The following is a 27,700-nucleotide window of genomic DNA, read 5'->3' on the forward strand; positions in this document are numbered from 1 at the left end:
TTTATTAACCAGAATCACAACTATTCCTCCCATTAATAGTTATAGTTGCAAAACCATATTTTCACCATCGTTTATCTGAAATAGATGGGGCCTTTTCAAATTTGACCCTTAATTACACACACTTCATTAGTTACACTTTGGTAGGACACCCAAGCGATGGACGGTCAACAACAATATTTAGGTAGGTTGTAGGCCAAAGTGTGCCAATGAAAGATCCCCCACATCATTACACCAACACTAGCAGCCGGAAGCATTAATACAAGGTAGGATGGATCCACGCTTTCATGTTGTTCATGCAAAATTCTGACCCTACTATTCGAATGTTGCAGCAGAAATCAAGACTCATCAGATCAGGCAACAGTTTTCATCTTCTAGCGTCCAATTTTGGTGAATTGTAGCCCCAGTTTCCTGTTCGTAGCTGACAAGAGTGGCACCTGGTGTGGTCTTCTGCTGCTGTTAGCCTGCAGAAGACCACATCATGTCCCACATCTTGAGATAATGCCCCACATTTTGATTTTAGGCTGTTAAGGACCACCCATTCAGGGGTGAGTGTGTCCAAACTTTTGACTCGTACTGTACTCGAATTAAAAAGTGTTCCTTTAATTTTTTTTTTAGCAGTGTCGTTAAAGCAATAATGCATTCCTCTCATTTTCTGTGCACAGAGCATGGTATTTGCATTCTGAAATGTCAACCTCATAAAAAAAAAAATGTGGATGTACAGACCAAAATGATTAAAATGTCAGCTTAGTTGCAGACTGATTGCATTTCTCTGATTATATTCCCTCAACTGTTCTTTTAGGGTTGAGAATCTGCAGTTGTATATGACATTAATAGACCCAATAGGCAATCATGCCTTTAAAAACAATATTTTCATATTCAAATACAAATTGTAAAGGTCTGATTTATTTGATTTTCAATGGCTTCAGCAGTATATTCTCTCAAAGACATAACTGTGTGACCCAACAATGAAAAAATAAAGTAAACCCCCCCCCCCCCCCACACACACACACACACACACAAAAACACAACAATAAATAAAAAATAAAAAAGTAATGTTGCCTCAGTTCAAGTAAAGCTGAGTGGGACTCATAAAATGTGAAAATAGAGAGCTGCAGTGTGCTGAGTGCCTTGCTGAAGAGTATGGAAGACCTCAACCATCTGCCTCATTGTGCATCAATTGACCTTCTCAAAAGTCACAAAAAAAAAATCATGCTGATTACCGCTGCGTTCTTCACTTGTTGAAGGAAATTTATTCATCTACCATGCTAAGCAGAAGGATGGGGCCAAGGCAAGCACTTCTAAATTTTTTTTCTATGAATTCTCAACAAAAGTGTTTTTCCACAACCCTGGGTCACTAATCAAATTAAGAAAAATAACTGAAAACTTGGGGTTAAATGTCAATACCTAGTGCTTTAGTGGCACATCAACAGATAAAGCACTCATAAGAGGAAAACTGAGGAAACTGGCAGCAGTGTCAGTCAAACAGACACCAAATTGCCTCTTCATATAAAGTACCAGATATGCAGCTTTATGTGTGTATATTTGCGTACACATAAGTGTGTGTACAACACACACACACACACACACACACACACACACACACACACACACACACACACACACACACACACACACACACACACACACACACACACACACACACACACAAAGATAATCACAGACATAATGTACATACAACAGCTGTTAAATGGTGCACTAACACATTTTACCAGCCACCACTGACAAGCTAATTAGAACTCACTTCTTTTTAAAAGTGTGAGCGTGCATGTCTCTGTCTTTTGGTGAGTATTATCCTCCTTAGTTAAAAAAAAAAAAAAAAAGCACACATTTTCCACAAATTCCAAATTCATTGTGCTGATATCCCTTGCCTCAGTACCTCCCTTTTCTACAGTGCCAACAGTCAGTAAGACTAGCTAATGCTAGCTTAGAAATGGAATCCATGTCAGGATTAAAACTGAGACAGTAAAGATGGATGTAGCTTCTAGGTACATCCATCTTTACTGTAGCTTCTAGTGTGTGTTTGCTTCCGTTTTCTAGGTATGAAAACGGAAGCAAACACGGAAGCAAACACTGAAGTGACTTAAACCTGCAATTACAAAAATTTTGCTGAAGGGACACTGGATTTTGCTGAAGGGAAGAAACCTGCTTCCAAACAATCACAGTCAGACAGACTGGCTATTGTTTTGCAAATGATGGCGATCTATTTCGTAAATACAGACAGATTGCCAACCTGTTACAATCAGTCTGAGTCAGTCTGCAGCCATGAATAGAGTCAACTCAACTGTCTGTCAACTGGTTGCATTCTGGTTATATTCCAAAATAAAAGCGAGGTTGCTGAGCTTTGTAGTAAAACTGCTGTCTTGTGGTACTTCACCATTTGAGGAATAATTTCAGAATTTGACTTGACCCCATTCATCCATAAATTGATAGCAGACTGACTCCATCGTGTTTCTATTTTACCTGTCTTGATGCACAAAAGTCATTTTCAGTTCAATTCAATACCCTTTTTTTTATATAGCAATAAACAGTCGCCTCAAGGTGCTTTATACTGTAGGTAAAGACCCTACAATAATTTCAGAGAAAACCCAACAGTCAAAATGAACCCCTATGAGCAAGCACTTGATGACAGTGGGAAGGAAAAAAACTCCCTTTTAACAGGAAGAAACCTCCGGCAGAACCAGGCTCAGGGAGGGGCAGTCATCTGCCACGACCCGTTAGGGCTGAGGGGAGAGAGACAGGACAAAAGGCCCACCGTGGAAGAAAGCCAGAGATTAATAATTACAAACGAGTAAATGAAGAGTGGGTAATAAACAGAGTGAAACGAAGTGAATGAAAAGAATCACTCAGTGCATCATGGGAACCCCCCAGCAGCCTAGGCCTATTGCAGCAGGGTCACCTGATCCAGCCCGAACAATAAGCTTTATCAAAAAGGAAAGACAATGACCGACTTCAAGTGGTTGCAGACCCGATCCCCATCTTTGAAGCAATCAAAGGCAACAAGATCACAAGTTTATTGCACATGGTCATAACTTTGGTTCTGTCGTGGTCTCCAACCACTGTTTTCCCTAGAGCAACTGTAGCATTAATAACAGCTTGCTAGCACTGTTTTGGAAAAAGTTAGCTGACTGCATCTCACCAACTGGCAGTGGATGTCATTAAAACCTGGATGCTATGCAGAGAACAGAGTGTTATTTTAAAATAGGTTATATCAATACATGTTTCTTTTGTGTCTGGGCCATAAGCATGACTAGAAAAAATAGTTTCCTCTATATCTCCTAGATTTTATAATATTTGTGCCAAGATGAGCTGGACTTACTACTGCGCAAGGCCAGTTTTCTGCTCAAAAAAAGAGCCTTTTCGCTTTTTTTAATTTGGTCTGCCTTCGAGTCTTGGATGCGAACTGAAAGCAGCAATTATTTCAACTTGTGGCCAAGGTAAGCCCTGTGAATTTCAGAATATCTTTATTTTAATTCACCGGAAACTGTCCTCAGCCCTGGACAGGAATTCAAGGCATTCGTTTGCCTTGATGTCCTGCAGAAATCTTCATTAAATAGTAAACTCTCATTTAAAGGCATTTGAAATTTCCAGCGACAGGGCAGCTACTGAGCCATCCTAATGACCAGAGACAGGCCAATAATGATGTGGATGATTGGTTGGGAGGGAGGGAGGAAATGAGTAATGTGAGGTTTGATTGGCTGCTGACCCCTGGGGGGACATTAGCGGAGAGTGACAGTTAGGATGCAGCACGCTGGTCGCCTGCGTTTTGGGATAATAGCAGGTAACCAAGATTAGCTTCTTTCTATACTGAGTGCTAAGCAAACACTGCGCACCTGCCAGGGTGGCCTATTATAACACTAACACAATAGGAAGGAAACAGACACTGGAGGTGCTTATTAGCAAGATTACAATGTGTCAATCACCTGAAGAGAGAGAGAACAACATAATAAAAGAGTAGTAGAATCCATTTCAGTGCACGCTTTGATTAGCATAGTTATTGCAAGAAAGGGTTTCTATTGTGAGGTACTCCACTGCCTGTCAAAAACCCCTTGGCGAAGTCATTTTTTGTCAAATATGTGTTGCGATTTATTTATTTTTTAATGTTTGTTAGAAACTTCTGCAACTTTACGCAACTCTGCCACATGTGACTCAGCCTTTAAAGACAAAGAGCTCCGGAAAGGCTTTCTTCTCCGAGGGCCTTTTGTTGACGGGGCCCCCTCGGTTGGAAGTCGTGCCGTTTCATCACGTTGACCCCTCTGCAACCTCGTGTTTACTGCTTGAGGGCGGGAGCGCTACGCGAGCTCGCCCTTCTATCGTTGACTCCGCCGTAACCCTCCAGGTGCCTGCCAGGGGCGTCGTAGGCTGCTCCGCAACCCCGACCCAGCCATAGGCATGCGCTCGGCTGCTGGCAGGCTCCACAGTGCATCCACTGTGCCCCCTTCTCCCTGCCAGCCTCCGGGACCCACTGGCAATACCAAAGAAAAACTGTTTCCCTGTTGCTTAGCAACCGTAGGAAAGCCTTCCAGCAGGAGCAATGGAGGCGAAGAGGGAGAGAGGAGGCAGAAGAAAAGAAAAAAAAATTAGACTTAGAAAGGATTTTTTTGTTGTTGTTGTAATGTACCTAATTAAATTAAAGGATTACTTTGCTCTTTCTCAGTAATTTTCTTTGACACTATTTAATTTCCTTCTGTCGCCATAAATAGTTTTTTTGTTTTTCCTGAACGCTTTCTCGATCAATATGTATCTGCATTCCTCAGTGCTGGAGGAGGAAGGAGGGGGAGGGAGGGAGGTCCGGAGGGAAGTAAACACAAGCACCTGCATTTCCCCTCCTGCCGCATCAACCGCGCTCTGTTTCAGAAACACAGAAGCTGAAGGATGCTACTCGGAGGAAGCCGCCCACTGCTGCCTTGTAGGCGTTGTGCTCTGATTTAACAAGGTGGACAGTGGGCTCTGAAACTGATGGTTTTTTTCTACTTCCTCGTATTTTCTCCCAAAAAATCTGCACTTAACAAGGTTGAGTGGGAGGGCTAATTTGTACCAGCAAGGTGCATGAACCCTCGATTGACACACACACACACCTTAATCCTCCCCTACAATGACTTGAGCCGGCGACTGAAAAAGCCACTGAAGCGGCTCCAAAAGGGGAAAAAAAAGCTCTAAAATCTTTTACACATTGCAGGTCATTATTTTAGATTCTATCTTTTGATTCAAGCGTGAAGTCTGATGGATCAGAGTGTTTTTCTGTTCTGAGCGCCACAAAGGCTTTGTGCTGAACTTTCTCTCTCTGCTCCGCACATAAACAAACAGTCTGAATGCATGCACAGGGCTCATAGATGCCAATAACCCCCCCACCTACGCACGGAAACAAACAAAAAAAAAAACATTGCCAAGAGGGACAGACAAGACTGAGTCGACACAGGTCAACTGCCCATGATGCATTGCAAGTTTAACGTTTCCTCTAGCGCTTTCCACCATCAATCGCAGGCAATTAGTGGCCTAGTGTGGAGCACTCAGTCCAACAGAATCTCATGCACTCCCGACAGGCTTGTTTCTCCTCTTCTTTTGCTCTACCTCTGGGTAAAATGTGAATTTCACATGCTGCTAAATTGCTCTTTGTAGCTTCGGGATACACGGTGCCGAGGCCAAGGCAGACGAGCCAGAAGTGCTTTATTTACTCCACACAACATCATCATGATAGAAGGTGTCCGCGCTGTCTTGGAAACAGAGGCTGTCTGGTGCAGTTGCTGAGCTCGGGCACCTGCGAGCCCTCCAGATATGTGGAAATGTTTTTGCAAAGTACGGAGGCGCAGACATTCAGCTCGCACAGCGCAATATAGTAACACTGATTTGGAAGGATTAGTCTTTGTGTGAAGTGGGTAAACTGTTTTTGTCATTTGAGAAACCGAGACCTTCTGGGCTGGTGCGCACACTCAGCTGTGTCGTTTTACATTTCAGCTACAGTTGGTAAAAAAGATGAATAATATCGTGTGATTATTGGGTCAACAGCATTCGGTACTCTCTTGTTTTAACAAAATACATCACGTTTTTGGGTAATAACCTGTGTGCCCTCAGTAATGGATTTATCTGAAGTACTTTGCAGTTACTTGAGAAATGTTGCCAACACAGCTGATAGACGTACATACAATTTTCTCCGATGCAAGTCCTCCCACAAGTTGCCTTCGGGCTAAACCCAAGACTTTACACAGCTGAATTTTACAAAATTTTTTTAATGAATTTAAGGGAAGGTAACACCTCTAACACCAGGTAATCGCCGCCGAAATGGTTATTACGGTAATTGCTGCCGGAAGTCCGCGAATGGTGGGACATTTGAAGTTCGGTATTAAAGGGTTGAAACCATAATTGCTGCACACATTTTACATGAACACGACTATGCAAAAAACTCTGACACACCGCTCATTTCTGTGTATGTTGCTAAAAATGATACCTTTGCAACATAGATGGATATACATGGATTCTCTCAGGTCTTTGTTATCCTGCCAGTCCAGTTTCTCCTAATTTTTTTTAAGGACTCACTGCACACTATGCTGCGATATGGCAGGTTTTTGACTAACAGCTCTTTGGGAATCACCTTATTGGTGTAGAAATACTATTTTATGCCTGTCAGACTGTGTTATCTTTCATACTTTTTATAGATTATGCTGAAGAAATGGAAATAAATTATGTGTTTTTGTGACAGACTGCTACTAGCAAAGTGCCTAAAGACACAATTTAAAAATTGGTTCTTTGCTAAGTTGTCTTTTATGTGTAGACACAACACTGATTCATTCCTTGACTTTGAGCTCCTTGAGTCCTTTGTTATGCTTGAATGATTCATAGGTCAGTGTTAACTAACATGGTAATAAGAAATAATACAGTACAGTACAGATGCAAAAATAAAGTGAGAGATGGACTTGGATACTAACATAATGCTTGTTTAGGGTGGTTTTTTTTAATGCTAACCAAATGTGTTTGTGATTTATTACTTCTGCACATCCAATGTTATATTTTTATTCTTTTTATTTTCATTAATTATGAAGCATGTTATAAAGGCTGTTTTATCACTACAGCTAACTGCATGATTCATTGTTATTGTGATCTTCAATTAATACTAATTCCTGACGATGGTTACAAGTACACTACAAGGGATAAAATTATGATGCTAGTGCTAATACAACAGCACAAGCTGTAAAAAGCGGTGAAACAGAAGTTTTGCCATTCAGATGGGAGTTCCAAGTGGCAGGGCTTAAAAAAAAGGGGAAACTTTTACATAAATCACCCATTTAAATTCTTTTTAGACTTAAAGTCGTGCATTGGTACAAGATTTTTATGCACAACTCTTTCAAGGTCGCACCACAGCATTTCAGTCACGACTGAGTTCTCGACTTTGACTGGACCGTTGATTCTTTTCTTTTTCAGCCATTCTGTGGCTCCTACCGTTGTAAAATAGGCCCAAACAATCACCCCTCCACCCCTGTGCTTGACAGCTGGTGTGAGGTGTTTGTGCTGATATTTCTGCATTTGGTTTTCTCCAAATGTGGGTCTATTCATTATGGACAAACATCTCCACTTTGGTTTTATCTGTCCAGAGGACATTGTTCCCGAAGTCTTGTGGTTTGTTTAGATGTAACTTTGGAAACCTAAGCTGTGCCGCTATGTTCTGTTTAGAGAAAAAAGGCTTTCTCCTGGCAACATTTCCAAACAAGCCATACTTCTTCAGTCTTTTTCTAAGTTTAGTGTCATGAACTTTAACATTTATGAAAATTTAACATTCTAACTGTGGCCTGTGGAGCTCTTGGATTTCTTGCAGTTTCTCTGAGCATTGCACATTGTCTCACGTTTGGGTGTATTTATTGGGACATCCACTAACACGCACCTGAAAGTTCCACATCAGCAAATTGCCAAAACATCTGCTTTTATAGAGGTACTCACCACTAGCGGAACAAATCAGAGCCGGGCTGGGGGCGAGGCAAATGACCGGGCCCTTTATACCCAAATAATAAAGCTCATCATAACATAACATCATAACATAATTTTACAACATACACATGCAGTGGGGCTTACAAGCTTCAGCACCATGGAAAACAACTATGTCATTTTGAAGTCCATCAAATGGACATGAAATATAACACACCAAGAAAACAAAAAAAACATGAGGCTACATGATAATTAATGATAAAACAACACAAATTCAAAGCAGTTCAGCACCACGGATAGCGATCGGATCATTTTGACACCCACTTTATCTATTTCAGCTCAGAGCTCACTTATGTTATCTTACTTATGTTGGTGGATGGTTGGTTTTACCCAAAATACACTTTGAGAAAATATCGGCGATCCACTTGAAAATTTGCGTGTCATAAAGTTAAATGTAAGAGTGAAAATAGAGCCAACATTTTATTCAATATTTTACACCTACTACATCACTAAAGTCAGTCGGTCTTGTAAAGTTGTTAGCACCCATGACTCAATCCTGACTGCGGCAACCTTTAAAACTCCCATCTAAAACATGAATGATGGGTCATGTAAAGTAGGCTATGCCTTTGGCCATACACCGTGCTCATCTCGATACAATCAGGAGAGGGCCCACCTTCTCCAGCTCTCCTCGGACGTGATAGAGGCCTGGCTACCTGAAATCTTATCCTCTCTCCCATCCGGGACACGTCTAGGCCCGGGCCGGGGATGTGCTGTCCACCCAGCCCCCCCAGAAGCCCTGCCCCTGGTGCTTACACTTGCTGATGATCAGTCAGTCCAGCGCTTTTGATTAATAGCACCTGGCTGCTACTCACTCTCTTAGCAGTAAAGGTGTACTTAGTTTCACAGTGTGGATAGAGAAGAGGGAGGCTTTTAAAAGTGGGGACAAAGACTGCTACAAAGAGGCCAAGTACAGGTTTAGCAAGGAAGTGGCCACTGCTAGATCACATCACTCTGAGAATATACAGCAGCAGATCTCAGAGAACGACGCGGCCTCTGTATGGAAAAGCTTTAGGCAGATTACCAACTACAAGCCTAAAACCCCCCACTCCACAGACGACCTACAAACTGCAAATAGACTGAACGAGTTCTATTGTCGTTTTGATGGTCAGTTCAGCAGCCTTCACACCTCCACCAGTCCCAACCACAATACAGCCAACACAAATATTCACCCCCCAACCTCCCCCACTCCCCACACCTCAGAGAAGCCCACATCATCAAGGACTCCCACCCCAGAGTCCCCCTCCTCCCCCACCCCCACAGTCTTTTGTATTCAGGAGGACCAGGTGCTAAAGCAGTTCAGGAGTGTCAAAGCTCGCAAAGCTCCAGGTCCAGATGGTGTCTCACCTGCCACACTGAGACACTGTGCTAACGAGCTTGCCCCATTGTTCACGAACATCTTCAACTCCTCACTGGAGGCTTGCCACGTGCCTGTCTGCTTTAAAACCGCTACCATTGTTCCTGTCCCCAAGAAGCCAAGGATCACTGGACTAAATGACTACAGACCTGTGGCACTGACTTCTGTGGTCATGAAGTCATTTGAGCGTCTGGTGCTGTCCCACCTCAAGTCCCTCACAGCCCCCCTTCTGGACCCCCTGCAGTTTGCCTACAGAGCCAACAGGTCTGTGGACGACGCCATCAACCTGACTCTGCACTTCATCCTACAGCATCTGGACTCCCAGGGAACCTACGCCAGGATCCTGTTTGTGGACTTCAGCTCTGCCTTCAACACCATCATCCCTGATCTCCTCCAAGACAAGCTGTCCCAGATGAACGTGCCAGATCCCATCTGCAGGTGGATCATTGACTTCCTGATGAACAGAAAGCAGCACGTGAGGCTGGGGAAGAATGTCTCGGACTCCCGGACCATCAGCACTGGCACTCCTCAGGGCTGTGTCCTCTCTCCTCTGCTCTTCTCCCTGTATACCAACTGCTGCACCTCTGACCACCAGTCTGTCAAGCTTATTAAGTTTGCAGACAACATGACTCTCATCGGACTCATCTCAGATGGGGACGAGTCGGCCTACAGGATGGAGGTCAAATGTCTGGTGTCCTGGTGCAGCCACAATAACCTGGTACTGAACGCCCAGAAGACAGTGGAGATTATAGTGGACTTTAGGAAGCACACAGCCCCTCTACCCTCCATCATCCTGACTGACACCCCCATCACCACAGTGGACTCTTTTCGCTTCCTGGGAACTACCATCACCCAGGACCTCAAGTGGGAGCCCACCATCACCTCTGTTGTCAAAAAGGCCCAGCAGAGGATGTACTTCCTGCGGCAGTTGAAGAAATTCAACTTGCCAGCAAGGACCATGGTGCAGTTCTATACTGCCATCATTGAGTCCATCCTCACCTCCTCCATCACTGTGTGGTACGCTGGAGCCACCACTAGGGACAAACAGAGACTACAGCGCGTTGTGCACTCTGCTGAGAAGGTGATTGGCTGTAACCTCCCATCTCTCCAGGACCTGTACACCTCCAGGACACTGGGGCGTGCAGGTCGGATCACAGCCGACCACTCTCACCCTGGGCACAGACTTTTTGACCCTCTCCCCTCAGGCAGGAGGCTACGGTCCATACGGACCAGAACCTCCCGCCATAAGAACAGTTTCTTCCCCTCTGCTGTTGGACTCATGAACAATTACCCTAAGACTGTTACCACCACCCTCCACAAACGCTGATGACCCTATGTCTATGCACCTGTCTGATTGCACTGATGTACATATTAGTGGAATATAGTTTACATTCTTTTATCTTTTAATTAGTCTCTGCACTGTATATTTTGTAATTTTGTAATATTGTGCTATAGTTATAGCTCTAATATCTCTGTATATTTGCAATTTGTATACTTGTATATTCCATCCATCCATTCGCTTCCGCTTATCCTGGTCAGGGTCGCGGGGGGGCTGGAGCCTATCCCAGCTGTCATAGGGCGAGAGGCAGGGTACACCCTGAACAGGTCGCCAGCCTGTCACAGGGCTACTTGTATATTGTCTTATAGTTTTTATACTTATTTGTTTTTTTCTGTAAGCACGAAGTACCGCAGCAATTTCCTAATGCTGTGAACCTGTTCACCCATATGGCAATAAAACCTTCTGATTCTGATTCTGATTCTGACTGCATGTAGTCCTGTGAAAGTTTTCTTTTTCACATGACTGCATGCGTGAAAACCACTCACACCAAGTGCTGACTTCTACAGTGGTTAAACTGAATAAATTTGAACCATGCTTCATAAGCATAACAAAAAGAATATATGTAGATGATTCTTTCTATAGATAACACCTCTGTAAGAATTTTGAGTGAAATCTCTCTACCACCATCTTCAATGCACCAAATGAGGAAGTAATATTAAAAAATATTTGGCTTTGTGTATCCACAGTAAAAAGACGCTAAAAGCTCTTCTTGTGGCGGTGAACCCAAAACTTGATATTGATGTCATTTGATCCCACCTAAATAACTCTTTATGCTTTGGTCCAAGACTATTTATCCATTGGTAGATGCTACTGACAGTTCTATCTAAGGGGTGCTACTCTTGCTGTGGTTTTATTTATTTATTTATTTACTTCTAATTTAATCTACTCTAGTCTTTTCTTCTGACAGTGTCCCTTTCATCAGGATAAGCCGATTTGGATAGACTCTTAGACAAAATCAGTGGGGTGAAGCAGTTGGATCTCTGAAAAACCAAAGATTTGTTATCTCAAAATAATGAGATATTTGTCGCGCTCATGAGAAAACAATGTCTGATACCTTGAGATAATAATGGAATTCAATCGTTATCTCCGGATAAGAAACACAAACGCACCAAAATCGCAATTTGCCGTCTCGACATAATGAGATAGTCAGATATGATCACGTGAAAACAGTCTGATATCTTGAGATAATGAAACAATTAAGTTATAATCCTCAACCAACAGGCCTGAAAACAGCACGAGCTGCTCTCAGCTTCCATACATATGCAAATATTAGAGAGCAGGAATGAAAATGTTGGCACCAGAAGAAGAAGGTGTAGAAAGCCAAAGTGAAGGTGAGCAACAATCTAGAAAGAACAACATCTGAGAAGTTTAGGCTGGTGGTGGGTGGGTGGGTGGGGGTGCACTTTGGTGAAGCATTTGGAAGTGCATAATGATAAAGGGGAAGGAAGTGGAGCGCAGAGAAGATATGTTTTAAAGCATAATTAATAGTGCACCTGTTCCTGTCATCTGGATGAGTGAGAGTGTAAATGAGGTAGAAGGAGGGATAGATGGAGGAAGGAGTCTTTGAAGGAAGAAGGAAGGCTGCACTCACAAGGGGAGATTTAGAAGGGAAGGTACATGAAAGTTGAGAAGGGGAAGGGGGGGGGCATCATGCGGGGAAAAAGTATAATAACACCATTATAAAATACAAGAGATGGGACACATATTATGGTGATTATGGCTCATTTCCATACATATAGAGCACTCTGCCAGTGAGTCAAGGAGAGTGCAGCGGCGCATGTCAGCAGCAAGACTGCCGACTCTCAACAGTTTGATCCGACTGGAGCGCCACCACAATCTGACTCCTCCACACGGCGGCAAAGTCAATGGGCGGGCAGGGACCTGTTTACCAATTCGCTTCAATGAGCTCTGTAAGAGAAGTATGCACTCCTTCACCTCATGTGACTGTTTGGCTGCTAAGTATGCTGAGAGCACTCGGGTGTGACATTCAAGATTTTGAGGAATCCTGTGGAAAAAAAAATAAAAAATCAAGGCCTTTGAGAGGAGAGCCATTGACTTTGAAATAAATGAAAATCCAGCTGCATGAAATGTCACTGTGAAAATGAGTTATTCAGCACAGGTATCTGTGTCGAGTTCAAGAGTGCTTTTAAAAGGACTTGCAAGAAAGATCTCAAGTTTTGCTAAAAGTACCCTCAGGTACTTTGTTAAGGTTGGCTGGGTGAACACAGACTGTATATACGAGCATTGACACCATGATGTCAGACTGCTGTTTGAAGCCTCAAATTTGGTAGTTTATCTATTGTCATCTTGGTTTTTAAATGACAAGAGAGTGCTGAGTTATTAGCAAGTGTTAGCTAGCTTCATTAGCATAACGCAACATAGATTATAAAGTACCAGTCAAAGATTTGGATGCACTCACCAATGGCTAAGTGTGTCCAAACTTTTGACTGGTACTGTATATGAAAAGGTGGATTGCCACCATCACAACAGCAGGGGCTAAAGTGTGATTTGGCACAGGAGAGAACCATGAGATTGGGTGTAGCAGTACAGCATAGGGAAAAGGATTAGAATTTAGAATTAGTTGCATCCTTGTTACTAGGAAAAAATTGGTGGTTGCCTACTGATTGCATTGGATGGGCAAATGCAGAGGTCACCTGGTGGGAGGCAATCTGGCTCCAACCATTCACGGTCTGACTCGGACTGACTGCAGTCACTCTCAGACAGATTAAAGAAGGTTTGCAATTATTATTATTGCCATCTAATTTATGAATGCAGACAGATCGCTAAAACATTGCAATTAATCTGAGTGAGTCTGTACTAATGACTGCAACTCATCTGCAGTGCCACTCTTTGCAGTGGGGGACTTGACTCATCTGGTTGCAAACTGGTTATAATCTGGTTATATTCTAATATAAATGCAATGTTGCTTAGTGACTCACAACTATGCAGTATCTTTGAAACCTTTGAGGTTCTGGCTGGATCCTGAATGAAAGTAGTTAATGTGAACTTCTGTGTATGTAGACAGCAACAGGTTTGCAAAAGATAACAACAGATTTGCAACCATCATATGATTGCAAACAGTTTGCTCACAATTGAGCCCATTCAATCACAAATTAATAGAAGACCAACTCCATCTTATTGGTATTGGTCCCTGCCTTCGCCCACGAGTTTGCAAGTTCACTGCACATGGTTGCAGTAACTTTGGTTGTGCCATCTCCAAGTACTCTTTTCACTAGTGGGACTGTAGTGTTAACAAAACTCTAGACTTTCATTCATCAAAACATGGAGTGCAGAACCTTTGACAGGCTGTTAATGCAATGAACATGAAGCAATATTATTATGTCCAGCAGGCACCAACAGTACAAACACAGTCAAGAAGAATAACTAGCTAAATTTAACGCACTCACATCCCAATAATGCGTAACTTTAAGCCTAAACATGATGGGTCATGCAGGGTGAAACTGTATAGACATCCAATCAGTTTTTGTAATCGGCTGTTAACATGTTTAGTTCTGCTGTAATGGTGGCCATTTTAACATATGGGTCTATCTGGATTGACGTCCTTCTGGAGGAAGCCTCAAGTGGCGATTCAAGGAACTGCAGTTCTTGGAACTCTTGTCAGCTTCATTTTTCAGCTCCTAAGGCTTGAAACCCACACAATACTTTTCATGTCGATGAAGACTGGCTTGAAATTTACTCCTCTTAAGGTATTTTAGCTTCTCTACCAGCACATTAGGGAAAAGGAAGGTCAATTTCTTGCCCAGTTCAATCAAAGTATTTTACTTGGAGTAGTATCTACTCTCACGCACTGTCCTGAATCGAGTTATGCAGTAATTAGGGTCAAATGTTGGGGGGGGGCCCATTCAAGTTAAGACGGGTCCGAGCTAAACTCAGAAAAAGGTTAATGAAACAGATTATTTTTTTTAATTGTTCACTCATCTTTCAGTATTTTATTCATGATCTTCTTCATGTGGAAAGAATTAGAACAAATCTGGAGGAGAAACTAGTAGAAGCTGAAATCTCCTAACTGCAATTTCCTTAAGTGATTACAAATTTCAATGTAATTAATAAAATTGACTAATAAAAGTAATCTATATAAACATGTACAATTGTACAATTTTTCCATGTCGGATCAAAAGAGTGAAAGACAAGGCAAGTCAGAGATGGACATGTTCCAGTTTCAACACCAGATGCTGGTGCTGAGAATGACTTTGGGATGACACTTTTCTTTGTGTGTGTGTGTGTGTGTGTGTGTGTGTGTGTGTGTGTGTGTGTGTGTGTGTGTGTGTGTGTGTGTGTGTGTTGATATCCAGAGGTGCGCCTCCAGCATCTGCTGTGCTACTGGCTTTCGGCACTGATATTTATTGTCTCAGACAGCCCGACAATCTCATATAGGCCTGCTTCATGAGGAGCGTCCATGAGGCGTCTGTGTTGTCAAGACACATTTACAGTAAAGACCCTGACTCTGAAATTAAAATTACCAAAGGGGAAGGTTTGTGGCACATTAGCAGGCAAGACTAAAACAGTGACAGTGCAGTACAGTATCTGATCCTTAAGCCTCAGCCAAAACACTAATACATAACTCATGAGGTGAGGCTGCTGTAGAAACCCAGCAACAGTCGCACAGCAGATCGCATTATGCTGTAGCCTTTGGGGACCCTACATAATGCAGTTATGTGACAAAGCTAGTGCACGTCAGCCACAGGCTGGCTTCTGCTCGCTTGACAGTGGCTATGGAGAGATATAGCAAGATGCATTTTATTTGCTATACCACCTAGCTACCCTACCTCATATTTAAGTCCCTCATTATTCATGGTCATCTCATATTAGGACACCGTTTTTGAGAGCTGGCAGCCCACCCCCACCCCTGGAGAAGAGGCAAATCTGCTGCATTGTGGGGGGTGGGGTGGGGGGTGGGGGGGTCTGACGAGTCCAGGAGAGGAGAAAGAAGGAAGAGCCGGGTGCCCTCCGAGGCCCAATGTCAGCTCACTCTTCTGGCGAAGAAAAGCTGCTTAATGGCCCTCTCTGAGTGATTGATGATTGGGCTGGATGCAGAGGTAGGATCCAGCCATAGGTAGACAATGCAAGACTTGGCCTGGATAATCAATTTATATGTCAATGGAAAAGAAGACAAAATGCATGAATTCCCAGTGAACAGGGAGGTGAATGTATGGAAACAAAATAGCAGTTACAGTTAATGATTGTGTTATGAGAGGCCAGTGAGGACATAAATCACACTTCCTCTCACACAGAGCACCACACAGTGTACACACAGTATTTTCATATATTGGCCCTAATATTTTTTTTAAGCACAATATATATATATATATATATATATATATATATATATATATATATATATATATATATTTTTTTTTTTTTTAATATAAAAAACTCTATTCTTTTTTGACTCTTAGGATACTCTGTGATGTAGCACGGGATCAAAAAAAAATAATTTATATAAAAATAAATGCAGCTTTTAATTTGTGAAGCTTGGGGCCATCACCTCCATTGGTTATGATAATACTTACAAAGCTGCTTTAACAAATCTGAAACAACTCATCCTGTAAATTGTCTTTTTTGGAAGAATACAGTAAGCTAATCAGGTACTCTGGCAAAGCAAGACTTTTACTTGTCAAAAAAAAAATCTATATTTGAAAAACACTCATTGATACGGAGCCCTTTCAACACTGAAGGGTGAAACAGTTCATGGCTCTGTATTGACTTTGCAGAAAGGTGCCTTCTTGCCAGTTTTGCTTCGTAGCAAAAAACTGGAAAATGTTTTATAGTTTATTTGTGTAGAGATAAGTATGTTACATGAACTGTGCCACTTAACACAGCATTTACAGTCTTGTAAAAAAACTAAGTACACCCCATGATCCAGTAGCTTGTAGAACCACCTTTAGCAGCAAAAATCTGAAAATTTGTGGCATTTGTTTATGCACAGCTCTCTTAAGGTCCCACCACAGCATTTCCATCACGCATTCATGCTCAGCCATGCAGACAGATGGCCTCATATTTGACTCTTTGTATACTTTCGTATACAGAGGAGTTCATGCTCGACTCAGTGACGGCAAAGTGTCCTCCACCACCGTGCTGACAGCTGGTATGAGGTGTTTGTGCTGAAATGCTGTGTTTGTTTTTTGTGATACAAGGCAGAAAATGCAGTACTACTTGTGGTTTTAACACATGTACTGTACCTACATAGATAAGAAGGAATCATTCTAAGCAGAGATTTATATATAAACTAACTAAAAAAAAAACTATGGATATACAGAGGTGAGTGGCAGCACACAGGGAACAATGGCATCCACGACTTCCACAGCCAGTAATAAAACATTAAGCACAACGGCAGACACTATCTAACCTCTTTAGGTACTGGTTGGGTGCATTAATAAAGAGCAGATCACTGCAATCCAAAAAAGGTTAAAGAAAATGGCAGAAATGAAGCGTGTCTTCATTTGGAGAAAGAAATAAGATTTATTCCTTTTTTTCTCCCATGTCCCTTGTGGGGCTCCGTACAATTTCAGCTACTTGGGCAGTTTTTATCTTAGGAAGATTCAATGGTAACCCTTTGCTATTTGAAAACAACATGAATGTAGATTTGCCTGCATTAACACAAACTTAAGTTGAGTTAATTGGGACTGAAGAACACCAAAGGCAGATGGGTTTTGTACTACTAATGAACAATCTGTGTTATCGGCTTAAAATAGAAACCCAGTGTCATTTTCAGGTCACTGTACTTCCAGCTTTCTAGCAGTTAAGGGTGCTCAAATAGTCACTCGTCGTAGCAAAATTCAGCATTTTTAGCTCAGTATGTGATGGACTGTTTTCCCCTCAAGTTGGCAGGGTTTTCAGTCCTGCTCTGTTTCTATGCTTCCAAAGAAGTTCACATATTCATTAGTTCTCTTTCACATAGAATTTCTTACATATATTTGTACACAGACTTGTGCAAACATGTTTAGTTTCACTGCACTGAACAAGAACAAAAGAGATAATTCAGACTAAAAAAGGACACAGTAAAATCTGAAAGCTGAAACCATGTTCAGTCCAGAACCAGGCAGCTGTCAGATTTGATCTGTCTCTTCTCGTTATAAAACATGTGTGCAAGTGAGTGCGAATTGGTTTAGGGAGGATATCTGTCTGCCATTTCGTCTCATCGGAAAACTGTTTCAGCGGCATCATCGGCACTTTGCGGAGAACGCCACGTTTCAGCACTAAGCTACTTCATTACTCAGGAATCAAAGCGGCCTAATCAGAGATGGATGTCCTGATTTGCAGTGACACAAAGTGTGTGCGTGCGTCTGCAAATTTGTGTCTTTTTGTAAACAGGAGTGTGTGGCGGAGGTGACTCCGTGCAAGCACATGTGCAAAATAAACGACTTTTACGAGAAACTGGAACATGAGCTACAGTGTATCACAAAAGTGAGTACACCCCTCACATTTCTGCAGATATTTAAGTATATCTTTTCATGGGACAACACTGACAAAATGACACTTTGACACAATGAAAAGTAGTCTGTGTGCAGACTACTTTTCATTGTGTCAAAGTGTCATTTTGACACAAAGATATACTTAAATATATGCAGATATGTGAGGGGTGTACTCACTTTTGTGATACACTGTAAAACACGTGACATCGTCGAGTTTAACGCTTCGTTTTGGAGACCTAGTATGTGATGCATTCACTTGCTCTCTCTACCAACAACATTCTTAATTTTGTTGAGGAGAATCCTAGAGCCTACCTTCATTCGACTGATAACACAAATCATGAATGTGACTGCTTCCACTGAAATTGTGTCTGCAAAGGTATCTAAGTTTGCTTCTGCTTCATTTCCTCTTTGATATTTTTGGGAAAGAAACAATGTTGGATCTCGATGGAGCCTTTGGATGCCACCAGGCAAGCTGTTTCCCTCTGTTTGCAATCTTTATGCTGAAATAAGTTAGCCAGTTACTGTGGTAACTTTATATTTAGCAAACAGATAGGAAAGGAGTGCCAAACGTCTCATCCAACTTTCAGCAATACTGAATACACCCTCTGTACTACATATGTATTTAAACAGTATAATGTCAGAGTAGTTATGCCTTCTACCAATAAGGAGTGGAAGGCTTTCAGTCACTTTGCAACAGAAATCAGGCAGTCCCTTTCTTCACCAGTCTCTCCAAAATCTCTAAAGTAAAGGGTAAAATACTGGCGTCTTTTCTTTCTTGACATATAACGCTCTGCTACACACATTTGTCACAATCCCAGCTGGATCAGAAGCATGAAAAGTTAGGAAAAACATACTTTGCTAAAAATATAAAACTATTCAGAAACCAGAATAATATCTCTTCCATGAGGTTTTTAATTATGGCATGAAACAAAGAGGCACACCTTTCAGAAGTTAGCACACAATAGGTTCAAACTATCACTAAGGAGTCAGAAGTAAAGAAGATTATTGAGCAGAACGGTGAGGCATAAATTACACCTTCATCCAAAATAACGATAACTCGTGAGGAAGAAACTGACGTGTACCGAGGAGAATTGCTCACTATCTGCATGCATATTTTAAGAATATCTACAGTACAATACTGTGGGTAAAAATAATCAGGTTTGACTTGACATTTCAGGGCTGGCATCTGTTTCTACTAATTGTGTGTGGCGTTACAAGCTTGGAGCATATTATCTTTGTTGCTTTGGTTTTGTAATTTACAATATGTAGTTTTGCCAAGGTGACTCCGATGGAGCTGTGCTCTGTGCCGATGTTTAGCGGTTATTGATGAACTTGATGAGAATGTCATAAGATTTTGTTGTGTGTATTTGATCATAAACTGAAATATTGGACAAAGTGAGAAGTTGTCAAGAGTATCATAATGGATGAAATGTCAGGGTTACCGGAGTTATTAAAACCCATCCTAAGAGTGCAATGAATGGCTGCACCAAATTGCATATCAATCTGTCAAAGCGCTGTCAGGATAGTTCACTATATGAAATCTGAAAATGTCAGCCTTGAGAAAATCAAAACAAATCTGGATATACAGACAGGGACATAACAACTGTAAAACACATGTTACACAAAACCTCTGCATCTCTGAATGTCTGTATTCAGCTTCTTTGTACTATTTCAACTTAAGAAGTGTCAAAGGAAGAAAAACTGTATAGACGCGTTTCCAAAGAAGTTGAGAGACAAAATGCAATGGCCTGCAAATTCAGTAAAACCATAGTTTGGCAATTAATTTTCCCAATGGGCCACATGACAAACGTGTTGTGGAAGGCCATACCAATAAGCTTACAAAGAGATCCGCTTATCGAACATTCATTCTTGCAATAATGTTAGGTTACCAGTGAAAACTTAAGGAGAACCATCAAAAGTCAATTTTTCTGTCCAATTTGCAGCCTATAATACAATTGTATTCACTTTTTTTTTTTTGTAATTTGACAGATTTTATTAAAAAATAATCATCTAATCCTGTAAGCAGAGATAGAGTTCAATACAAAACTGTAGCCAAATAAAGTCATGTATAACACCAACTATATCACCTATCTGTAGACATTAGCTCTGTTAGCACAGATCTGTTACCTGCATTGTCTCTAATTCCTACAAATTTGCCTTGTTTGTCATTTGCAAAGTAAAACCTTCACCCAAAATTACCATATTTCCCTTTTGAAGTCTTCTTTAAGCAGGTACCTTTAGTGGATCATCTGTCTGCTATCTCTAGTATCCTCCTCTGTCACACCAACCCTCTGCATGCCCTTCACTACATTCATAAATGTTCTCTGTGGTCTTGCTCTTTTCCTCCTGCCTGGCAGCATCCTGTGTCCAATATATCCATTATCCCTCCTCTACAAATGACCCAAACATCTCAGTTTTGCCTCTCTGACTTTGTCTCCAAACTGCTCAACTTGACATGAACCTCTGATGTACTCGTTTCTACTCCCGTCCCTCTTGGTCACTCCCGCTGAAAATCTTACCATCCCTCCAGCTTGGCCTCCTGTCTCTAGCAAGTCTAACTACAGAGGTGGGAAGTAACAAAGTACAAAGACTTTGTTACTGTACTTAAGTAACATTTAAATGCTACTTAAATACTTTAGTATTTATTTTTCTGACTACTTTTCACTTTTACTCCCTACATTTTTACACAAATGTCTGTACTTTCTACTTCTTACATTTTCAAAACAGGCTCATTACTTTGGGTTTAACACACCTGAGAGACGTTTACATTTCCGGTCAGTGTGCCTTCAAACGTCAAACAATCTGAGCCTAAATGGTGGAACAATAACACATAAGAGACAATCCTACTGGCGTAAGTAAGCTTGCGGTACTTCCAGCATCTTAGCTAGCGGTACTGAAGAGGAACAAACATAAAGGGAATAACGTGTTGCAGGCAATTTTAAATGCAACATTTCTAAATGCTCAACAAATATCAGCACAAACAGTATTCGCAGTCTGTCACACAGTGTTTCTGCTAGCTAAAAAAACAGCTGCTGTATTTCCAGGGAGAGAAAAGAGAGAGAGAGAGAAGTTCGCTCAGCGATGGAGAAAGATGTAAGAAAGAGGACCGGAGAGGAAGGAGAGTTTAGATTTAAAGTTAAGGACTGCAAAACAAACTGAGGTATGCTGACTTTGTGTAATTCAAAGACTGTATGAAAATACTGCAGTTTAGTGCATGATAAACAGGTCAGCTTGCTGTACTGTATTCACAGTAAAGCTCTGTGTTGGACTGGAGCACAGAGACTGTGTTTATGGTCACAGTTACAGGTTACATCAGTGTAGCAGAGATGAGCTGTGTTTAAATTCCCTTTCACAGTTTGTGTCCTACATAACAGATTCAAGCTAAGTACATTCAATAGAATTAAAATTTAGCTTGGAATAACATTTGTATTCTCATGTAATATTATTTTATATTATTACAGTAATATATAATGGGTTTCAGTTAGCTTTACACAAAAATAGCAGGTAGAAACGTTCTCCAAAGAGCTACTTTTACTTTACTTTGAGTACATTTCAGAGCGTGTACTTTTTTTACTTTTACTTGACTAAAGAAGTTGAACCAGTTTTTCAACTTTTACCAGTGTAGTTTTTAACAAATACTAGTATTTCTACTTAAGTACAGAATGTCTGTACTTTTGCCACCTTTGTCTAACTACCATCTTGTAAAACATCCCATTTTTGCACATTTCCTTTCAGAGTGCTGTGATAATATTAATCCAAAGAAAATTGGCATCTCTGTAATCACAGCCTTGTTTCTTCTATTTCTTTCTAGTATTTCATGTTCTCTACATGTTTCCCTCTTGAGAATTACAGAAGCTGTGTTAGCAATTAGAATGAAAATTTTGGGCAGCATTTTGAATAGAATTTGAGGAGGGCCTGGTTTGCCGCACAGCAGGGAGGTCCATTCATAGAAATCGCTAGCTCAAATCCATCGGAAAATAATATTCCATGGATTAGATGGATCACACACATGACAGGAGGCACGTTTCACCAGGCTCAGCAGTTAGTATTGTATGTTGCAACCTATTACTAATTTTCATGTAGGTATAATCTCAGGATATTTGAGTACACACCTTTGAATCCGGTGAAATGCAGTTTTTCATCATACAGTTTTTTTTTTTTCCTCTACCAGTTTGTAAGACCTCACAATGTCAAGACTGGGAGTGAACATCTCAATCACTCCTAACTAACACACACAGATTAAAACACAAAGGCAGGAGCACAAAGACATCATGAGTCACATAATGCACACATATCGTAAGGCGCACAGATACATGTTCACACTCGCACACAGTGTAAATGTCACCGAGGAACTCAATCTGTTGCTTCAGTTCAGCGCAGCAGCAGCAGCGTGATGCAGGGCGTATTTTCTCAGAGAGTAAGATATTAAAAAGGAAGAAACAATTTACACACATTCATAAATTAATCTGATGCTAAGATGCATTTCTAATATCTGCAAATGGGACCTGGGGGAAGGCTCTAAATGGTGGCATCGGCATCACAGGTGTGACTGCTCTGTCTGTTAAGACTGCACTGGGAGAGACTTTAAACCTCCACAGCTACGTGTCACCAAGTTAAATTAGGATGCATATGAGGACAGCTATAGTGGATTGATATTAAGGTACAGCAATCTGGACCTGTCCCTGTGCCCACATTTGGGGTTATTAGTGCTCATGTGCACATTCAGGTACCGCCTACTATGACAGCAGATGTGTGAAAAATGACAAGACCCTGTACACATAACGGCACTTGATGCACATTTATCCCAAAAGTGCATTTAGAGCAAAGTGCATCCCACATTTCATTCGAGTCTGCAGTCCAGCTGGTGGTAGCAGTGAACCTATAACCGGTTCATGCAAATGTGATGATATTAAGAGAATTAGTTTTATGTTGATACAAGACTTTCTTAGTTTTTAAAGACCAGTATTTGTTGCACTTATGTGTTTCAGATCATCAAACAATAATAGAACTTGTCTCACAAAGTGAAGCAGGCTAAAAGCTCCCAAAAACCAACACATCATGTCATGATCTAAAGAAACAACTGAGAAACAAAGTCAGTGACATCTATCAGTCTGTAAAGGGTTACACAGACATTTCTAAGGCTTTGGGACTCCAGTGAACCACAGTGAGAGCCGTTATCCACACATGGAGAAAACTTGGAACAGTGATGAACCTTTTCAGGAGTGGACGAACTCCCAAAATTACTCCAAGAGCTCATCAACGATTCATCCAGGAGCTCACAAAAGAAGCCAGAACAACATCTAAAGAACTGCAGGCCTCATTCACCTCATTTGAGGTCAGAGTTCATGATTCAACAATGAGAAAGAGACTGGAGAAAAATGGCATCCATGGGAGAGTTCAAGGAGAAAACCACTGCTGACCAATAAGAACACAAAGGCTCGTCTCACATTTGCCAAAAAACATCTTAATGACCTCCAAGACTTTTGGGAAAATATTCTGTGGACTGACGAGAAAAAAGTGGAACTTTTTGGAAGGTTTGAGTCCCGTTAACATCTGTCATAAAATTAACACAGCATTTCATAAAAAGAACATCACACCAACAGTCAAACATGGTGGTGGTAGTGTGATGGTCTAGGGCTGTTTTGCACCTTCAAGACTTGGAGGACTTGCTGTAATTGATGGAACCATGAATTCTGATCTCTACCAGAAAATCCCAAAGGAGAATGTCCGGCCATCAGTTCGTGCCTTGAAGCTCAAGAGCACTTGGGTTATGCAGCAGAAAACACAGCAGTAAGTCCAACTCTGAATAGCTAAAAAAGACAAAATTAAGGTTTTGGAGTGGCCTCATCAAAGTCCAGACTTAAATCAGATTGAGAAGCTTTGACCTTAAACAGGCCGTCCATGCTGGAAAACCCCTCCATTGTGGCTGAATTAAAACAATTCTGCTAAGAAGAGTGGACCAAATTCCTCCACAGTGATGTGAAAGACTCATCGCTAGTTATCGCAAGTGCTTGATTGCAGTTCTCGCTGCCAAGGGTGGCACAACCAGTTATTAGGTTACTTTTTCACACAGGGCCAGGTAAGTTTGGATAACTTTATTCCCTTAATAAATAAATTCATTTAAAAACTGCAATTGTGTTTACTCCGGTTATCTTTGTCTAATATTAAAATTTGTTTCTAGATCTGAAACACATAAGAGTGACAATTATTATTATTATGTGACAATTATTCAACAATAAAAACAAAAAAAGAAATCAGGAATGGGGCAAATAGATTCTCACAGCACTGTACATAGTAATTTGAAAGTGTATCCTAAAAGTGGGTGGCTACAGTGCAAAAGTAGATGGTAATAACATGCAGCTACTGCAATGTACACGAGGGCACTCTCAATAAAACAAAACAAAATATTTAGGTTTTCTAAATTTCTCCATATGTCTTTATTTTTTAGTGTCTCTTTTTTCCTTCACTGTAATGATTTTGGTGCCCCCCCCTTCTTTACTTATTTCGCCACTATCATTACTCTAGCAATAACAAAAAATGTGGGGCCATCAGACATTCAGAGTGTTTCTGATGCGCATCATGTGGTCCTTCATATGCAAACACACTGCCTAAATCAACAATGAAACTATACAGAATTGAAGAAGTTTAACTTCTTTTGGGTACATGCTGCAGAATATGCAGATGGAAAAAAAATCTTATAAATCATTGCGAGTCACGAAATCTTTAGGAAATGTCATAAAAATGCAATATGCATACATAATATATCCTGCAGCAATGACTTCATATGCCTTCAAAAAGGCATATGATTTCAGAGAATGGTTACACAAGCACAGCAAGACACAAAATTGTTCAGTCTTGTGGACTGTGCTCATAATGTAACTTTTCATAAGTTAGCAGATGAGATCAGAGGATTTCAGAAAGTTCATGGGAAGTTGTAGGAGACAAGACTAGGACAAGAGAAACTCCATTATTTATGTGTTATTCCATGGCCTTGCCTCATTCTAACCTGACTATAACTACGAGATTCTCATTAGGACAATCTGCATTTCCCAATTTTTAAGAGAGCACACCAGGAAAAACACTGTCTGGCTTTCTTGGCTGTATTTATGTTGGTCACACTACTATATGCAAAATGCTTGTGGGAAACATGAGCTATTGTGGAAGAATGGAAACCTATTGTATTTGTGTTTGATTATTCTTATTAATGTCATGCCCTGAAGGTAGCATTTGGCTAGCAAAAATATAAATCTTTCTTTACTACTACTAATTAATATTGTAGTAATGTAACACACATGTCACATTAGACACATTGTTGCAGCTACAATTTAGAATTTCCAATTAACCTGCTCTCATGAAGGGGTATTCTGATTTGCTCAGTCCAAAGAGAAAGAACCCATGCAGACACATGTGCTACTTTCCCACCGCCAAGGAGCCGGTACTCGTGCCAGTGCTGGTGCTGGTTTCAATGAACCGGCGAAATGCTTAAGAATGGGCCCGCGTTTCCACCACGTTTCTGTGAACTGCACCAAAGTTACTTTGAAGGGGGCGACTGACTGCCAGCGGGTGCAGACCTTATCCCCATCTTTAAACCAACCATTTCAAAAGGTGATGAGATCACAAATTCATTCCACGTGGTCCCAGTCATTTTGGGTTTGTCGCAGTCTCCAGCCACTGTTTCCCCTAGTATGACTGTAGCACGATTTATTTACCACCTGCTCATATGTTAGTCCTTGATGTCCTTGATGTCCTTTGCTCTCATTGCCTCAATCACTTGCGTAGCAGTTTTACTCAGAAACTGCCCACTTTACATCACCAGCAGCTATTTTGTCCAATGCCGCTTGAAGTTGCTGAATGCCATTAACTTTCCGTGGTCTCTGGTCACCACGTCGCTTTCTGTATGGACACCCCTTTAATTTTCCTTCTCTGTGAGATATAAATGTTCTGGCTTCAAATCCACAGGAGGACAACACTTACATGCCAGCAGTGTAGCCAGTCATGCATGTTTTGGGCTCATGAGGATAAACAAAAGGTACTTTCAATCTGCTTAAACCCCAGTGACTGCCACCTTTAGTTTTATTCCTGTCATGCCAAATGTCTCTAAAACAAAAGATAAGGTTTTTCTTTATATGAGATAAGAAAAAATATTTTTTGAGCATACACCCTTCATATCTCATGCATTCAGCTGAAGGGAGTAAATATCTCCTTTAAACAGCTGTATTTTAATGCTGAGCTTCTCACATTTAGAAGAAAGAAAACAAATGTAGCTATAATATATTCATCTCTGTGACTTACCTCTTTGAAGATGAAGACATGCATTTTGTCATCAAACCCCACATGTCAGCGGCACCAAAGGGATCATTTCAGGATGTGAATTTTTAAAGCAGCGCTTACTAATAAAACTATTTGCACCTTGTAATAAGGTAGCACAGGTGTGAGTGAGGAGAAATGCCACACAGTTTGACACTCACTGAGTCACAGAGAGTATGAAATGAACTTGTTGTAGAGGAGGGGAAGACGCCGCTAGAGCTTTATCCATTCCTCTCGGCCCCATGCATCTGCCACCATAATTTGTGATAATGATGGCGTCCCAGCAGGGCCACTCTGCGCAGAGTGATTCGGAATTGATTTAGTGCATTAATTACGCCCCTGTTACGCCACTGTCATGGACAATATTTTACAATTTGATAAGCAAAAGACGCGCCGTGGGATCATTTTGATGAATTGCGAGGGTTCAGCGGTGGCACGCTTTTATGGTCGTACCTTTTAATTTAGCGGTAATCACTTTCCCCCCTCCATGCCGTGGAGGAAGCAAGACTTTAATTTCACCTCCGAGACCTCTGCTCTGCACCCCGTCTGCTTTGATCAGGCAGACAAAAAAAGCAGGCGTGCAGTCGACCACACACACACACACACACACACACACACACACACACACACACACACACACACACACACACACACACACACACACACACACACACACACACACACGCTAGCACAGACATGCAGGGATGGTGAGGACAAATGGATCCTGAATGTGAGCCAGGTTATCTGCATTCATGTTTGTGTGAACATGCACGCATCCTTAATATGTACAGCATGCACGCGTGTTTGGGTATGTGCATCGTTCCTATTCCTCTGGCTCCGACTCTCCAATGTTGCAGACCAGTCTGCCAGGAGCCCAGTAATGAGCAGGAGCAGTGACTATCATACCACCTACCAATTTCACTCGGGGCATGAAGACAGAGCAGTATCCAAACTGAGGAGACAAAGCTCCCATGGGGGCCAGGTCAAACAAAGGCAACCCCAAATTCCTATTTTGGCCTGTTTTTCTTTGCCTTTTTTAAAAAAAATAATGTTTGAAGGTATATAAATAACATATAGTAGAGACTGTATATTTTCATAGATGACTCATTATGCATTTCATGGACACTTATTATGTATTTTATGTATTCCACCTCCTTTATTTCTTAACCAACTCAAACTACGCGATAATTCAACATATAAAATAACTCTGAATCACTTTAAAACTTTTGTATTAGTATGCACAAATGCAAAATACTGACTTTCAGATTTTACAAG

The 27,700-nt window shown here is 41.3% G+C and overlaps 1 protein-coding gene across 1 annotated transcript in view; it reads right to left on the reverse strand.

Moving 5' to 3' along the window:
* Positions 1 to 27,700, reverse strand: part of LOC115795711 (receptor tyrosine-protein kinase erbB-4-like) — a 356,000-nt gene that overhangs the window by 141,890 nt on the left and 186,410 nt on the right. The gene's annotated exons all lie outside the window — the stretch shown is intronic.

This window comes from Archocentrus centrarchus, chromosome 2 (genome assembly GCF_007364275.1).
Source record: "Archocentrus centrarchus isolate MPI-CPG fArcCen1 chromosome 2, fArcCen1, whole genome shotgun sequence".
Lineage (NCBI taxonomy): Eukaryota > Metazoa > Chordata > Actinopteri > Cichliformes > Cichlidae > Archocentrus > Archocentrus centrarchus.